We start from the raw sequence: 4,892 nt of genomic DNA, 5'->3' as shown, positions 1-4,892 counted from the left end.
GTTCCATACAAATTGGTATGGAAATAATTTGATGGTGAAGCATACACTTTGGTAAATGCTATAAATTGATTTGCACAATGAAGTCACTGTGTTAAACTATTTATGTGGGGGGGGGACCCAATCCGTGGGGCTAATACTGCTTTTATAACCAATACAGTCTAACACCCACAGCACTAAAGGACTGGACCGTTCAAGGATATTTGTAGACAAATGGACCGACAATAAACAAGATTCTCCAATTTTGATATTAGTAATTATGTGCCAACATCATTGTCAACCCTATGTAGGACATCAGGATCATCATAAGCATTGTATGCATGTGTACGAGGCATAATTGGAATGATGCATATTTTATCGTTCATTTGGCCAAACACCAAAAAATACAGTCAGACCACCTTAAGTTGAACTCTGATAACTGAAATACCCCTAAAACAGGGGTGTTTTTAAAGTCCTGGCGAAATTTGTATGTTTACCAATCTAACTTATGATAAATCAAGATCGGACTAGTCAAGAGTCCTCTTAGCTAGATCACTCAGGTTGGTCCAAAGCAGTATTTCAATACTGTTAAGCTCGATTTAGCGATCCACAGGTTGACTCAAAGTTTACAATCAATCATAGGGTGTGTATGGCTTGTTCACGGTTGGTATTTGTCTGAAGAGAGAGATCTATTTGTAAACAAAAGAAAGCATATTCAAAGACATCTGGAAGATGGACCGACCTATGAATAATTTCAGTGCAATAATGCACTGAAATTATCAAATCTTCCAGGAAATCAGGCTTACCCGCAGGAGATGGAGTCTTGGTATTGGCTTTGGAGACTGGGGAAGGAAGGGGCAGGCGGATCCCCAGATACTGTAGGTCAATGGCCTTGGTTGGGTCAAGGGAGCTCAATTTCAAGCCCACTACAGAAAAGGAAAATATTAGGGTTGGCGATAGAACAAAACATCTCATTCATTTGGATAAAATAATTTACCCCTGAGATGTTCTTGCCAATGTGTGTGTGTGTGTGTTTATTCCACTCACCATCCTGAAGAACAGGGTGAATAACCTGCCTGTGTTTGAGCAAACTGAGGTCCTGCAGAAGGATAGCCTGCAAGCGGGCTATTTTTTCTTCATCTGTCTCTAGGACTTCCTCTACTGGAGCTGGACACAACAGTCAGGAGTGTTTACATTGACTTATGTACATGACATTTGTTTTCTTGTTTGGCTGGGCACATGCTACAGGATAACGGGTCCAATTTTTTGCTTTTATTTTTTCCTATTTGATGCTGCTCTGAACCGATTATCTTCACAAATTTATCCTTTAGTGTGAGGTATTAACAAATTAAATGTTTTGCCTGCCAATCTACTCACTTCGGCTGGCCCGAAAACATTGGACTTGCTTGATATTTACGACTCAAAATCCTGAGGTGCATGAGAGAGAAACCCATAAAAGTCAATGAAAGCAAAGCTGAGTGAGAACTCAAAGCAACAAAATAACATTTGCTTCTTCTTGTTATTTCACTGCAAAACGATGCACACACAACAAGCCTGACATGTTGTGTCTAACCGTCAACCCTCATGTTTGCTTTGATCTTAAGTCACATTGGCTCACAATAGGGCTTTTTCTTCATCTTCTTAGATTTTTAATCGCAGTTGGTTTCCAAAGTGTTGCTTTACTGCCAACTCCTGGTTTAAAATAAAACTGTTCTGAAAGATGGGACTCTTGCAAGTATAATCTTGTGTGTGATGTGCTGTATTTGCGTAATTGTGAGTGTTCTGACGACTGAAAAAAATTTGTCCTTATGTGGGAGGTTTCCCATATTTTCAGTGATGGTTAAGATTTGAAGTCATCTAGTGTATGCCCAGCCTTGCTTGAATAGAATATCAGCAACCCAAAAATAACGAACACAGCTTCTTTTTATTTTCTTCTGCTATTAAATCACTGAAATAACAGCTGTCTTGACAGCATGTAATCAATCTCTAAATTTCCTACCAGTTGCCTCCGAGGGTGACTCAAGGGTTAGGGAAACTGGAGATACAGGTGATGAACTAGTAGACAATTTGTCCCCAACATGAATCCCAAGCGCTTCCTGCAGATTAGATAGAGGATGGAACTCAGTTTGACAATAAGAAACCCTGTAGCAGAGTGCTACCATAAGCCCTTTTAGAGATACAATAGCAAAGTCCAACTTCAGGATAAAACTAGGTTTTATTATGCAACTAAATATACTATACTGGCAGTATTTTTAGAACTCAAAGCATTTGCCATTCATGAAAGGAAAATAACTCCCAACACATGCTGATGTATGCAGAGCATTTTTGCAGCTTACCTTTGTGGTAAATGACACGAACAGTAGGCCCTCGACATCATCTAGTTCTGGTTGCATAGCGACAGTCAATGATGGACTGTGGAGTACTTTGGAGGATACAGGCCCACCTTTTCCCTCTCTACCCCGAGAGTTACCCCATTTTCTGTTAATCTTCTTCCTCTTCTTTTGGCAGCCAGGTGTTGAGGCTGAGATAGGCATTGGGGAGGCTGGAGTAGTAGGTGATTGCTTGGGGGATATTATGATGCATTTTGGCATCTTAGGAATTATACTAACTGGCTTGCACTGCGTTTCAGGTTCTAGAGGCGAAGACATTTGCAGAGGAGGAGCGTCACATTTTACTGATGCCACAGGAGATGAGGGTTGAGATGTAGGAGTCACTGGAGTTTCCAGGCTACCCATTTTGGGGCTGTGGGCCAGCTTGCCTTTCAGGCACTCGGTATGAGGGTGATCACTGTCCACATTATCTACATCTATCTGCATTTTCCTGATGGAGGCAATTGGTGCAGGCTGGCTCACAGTATCGGTTTTCTTCTGCTTGGCTTGGGTCTCAGCCTCCCACTCCTCAGCGTTAGAAGCAGAGATGGCACGCTTCTTTGTGCTGCGAGAATGAGAGAGTGTCTTCATCATCCCAAGACAAATAAAAAGAAGCGGAAACCACACTCATAAAATCTAATCTGAAAATTAAGAATTTATTAACCTTGTTTGTACAGTATATAATGAAGGGCAGGGGGGATTTTAACAAGCTTGTCTCTAATTTGATTGTTAATTTGGCACCAGACTCAAAGCTCTGCTTTTATTTGTCTGGGTCATTGCACAATTACAAGATATGCTAAATCACACTGAGGGAATGCATAGGAGATTTACCACAAAAGCATTCTATGTTGTTTCTTTTTAAATAAGTGTGGGAAGTCTACTCCTCTTGGTAATTTTATATATATATATATATATATATATATAAAATCAAAAAATGGGAAAAACTGCAAGGGCAATATAGTGAAAGAGACAAAACATAACTGGTGGGTTTGATCTGTGGCCAGTACATAGTATATGTGATTCCAGAGGTGGCAGCCATGATCACCAGACTACTCTACATTTAATTTCAGTCAAAAAATGTTCTTCAATTAGGCTGCAAAAATTGAAAATACATCAAATTCTAACACAGACCGAGGCTGCAAAAGGTATCAACGTTTTTCAATTTCATTACAAGACTAAACTGAAAATGATCTAGAATTTGCATCCACATCACCTCAAGTCACAAACACTGATTAAATTAATCAACAAACAGATAGTAGAACCAACATGTAAATAAAAAAAACTAAATACGAAACCCAAACTCACCTGTGATCTTCAACCACCTTATTGCTGATACTGGCAGAGCTGTTAATCCCAGCAGGGGGCAAGGTATCTGCGCTCTCTGCAGGGGAGGTCTCTGACTTGGTCTTAAGAAAGCGATTGTTCAGGCCATCTTCCCTGAAGCCCTTTGCAAATGGATTATAATTGATTTTTAGCCGAGTGATCCGCAGGTTTTGGTAAGTGGTAACGGCTATGAATTCAGTCTGTGGAAAGGTAAAGGTCATGCTCTCTGGTCCCTTAATCAAAGGTTGGTCTGCTGTAGGTCCTTCCCCATCAGGAACAGGTATTACATGTAGCCTAGGAATGTAGCGGTGCATAGAGTGAAGTATAACATGTCCCTCCTGGCATAACATGTTGTTGGTCAGCTTGAGCTTGTAGAAGGACACCATGCCACTCATCCACTCTGACCCCAGACAAGGTGAGTATTGGTGAGAGAATGCCCGCATCAAACCTTGGGTCTGGTATTCTGCTGGGCCGCTAGCCTCCCACTTGTTTACACTCCAGCGGTACTTCAGCTGGTCCGCTGGAACAATGGACAGGACCAGATTATATTTGCGTGTGGGTTCTAAGCCAGCCAGGCGATAGCGGCAGTAGGGGAACATGCGTCGTCCCTGTTTGGTAAGGATCATCTCAGTTCCAAAGCTATGGAATTGCTGCCACACACTGTTGTTCTCAAGAGTGACACTGACACCTTTGAAGGTTAACATGGCAGGCAGTTTCATCCCACCAGCTGGGTTACTAGACTCAGCAGCTGTCTCTGTGGTGACCAGGCTTGTTCCTGTGCTTGTGAGAGAGTCTGAAGCTGATGCAATGACTGAGGTAGTTGGGCTCATTTCAGTGGTTCCAGTGGTATCAGGTAATGTTGTGGCAGGCTTGGCAGGGCTAGCTTCAGCAGGGGATGAAAGAGCTGGACTACTTTCATAATCTGCCATGGATACAGCTTGGTTCTCGATTGATGTCTCACTGGGAAGATGAGGTTTCATGGGGACTGTAACATGCAGAGGGTCTGAAAAGGCGATGGCAGTCAAGCCTCTTTCCTGACCCTCTTGTGCTGATAGTACATTGGGGTCCTCCATAGATTGTGATAGGTTGTGTCAACTGAAGAAGTTCGGGGTCTCTGGTGAGTCGTACTATTCACTTTAATGGCCCTGCTTCATTTGGTATCTAAGACAAAAAGAAATGCAGGGTTTCATTGAGAATTAAAATGTCCATTACTGCTGAGGCAAT

The 4,892-nt window shown here is 42.0% G+C and overlaps 1 long non-coding RNA gene across 1 annotated transcript; it reads right to left on the bottom strand.

Annotated features, from left to right (window-relative positions):
* Nucleotides 1–1,069: 1,069 nt before the first annotated feature.
* Nucleotides 1,070–2,563, bottom strand: LOC130124725 (uncharacterized). Its single transcript, XR_008811396.1, has 3 exons — nt 2,313–2,563; nt 1,976–2,072; nt 1,070–1,143 (listed from the first exon to the last, which is right to left on the bottom strand). It is a non-coding gene; the product is annotated as an uncharacterized LOC130124725 (long non-coding RNA).
* Nucleotides 2,564–4,892: the final 2,329 nt, after the last annotated feature.

The sequence above is a fragment of the Lampris incognitus genome, chromosome 15 (genome assembly GCF_029633865.1).
Source record: "Lampris incognitus isolate fLamInc1 chromosome 15, fLamInc1.hap2, whole genome shotgun sequence".
NCBI lineage: Eukaryota > Metazoa > Chordata > Actinopteri > Lampriformes > Lampridae > Lampris > Lampris incognitus.
This window is presented reverse-complemented; position numbering and strand designations above follow the sequence as displayed.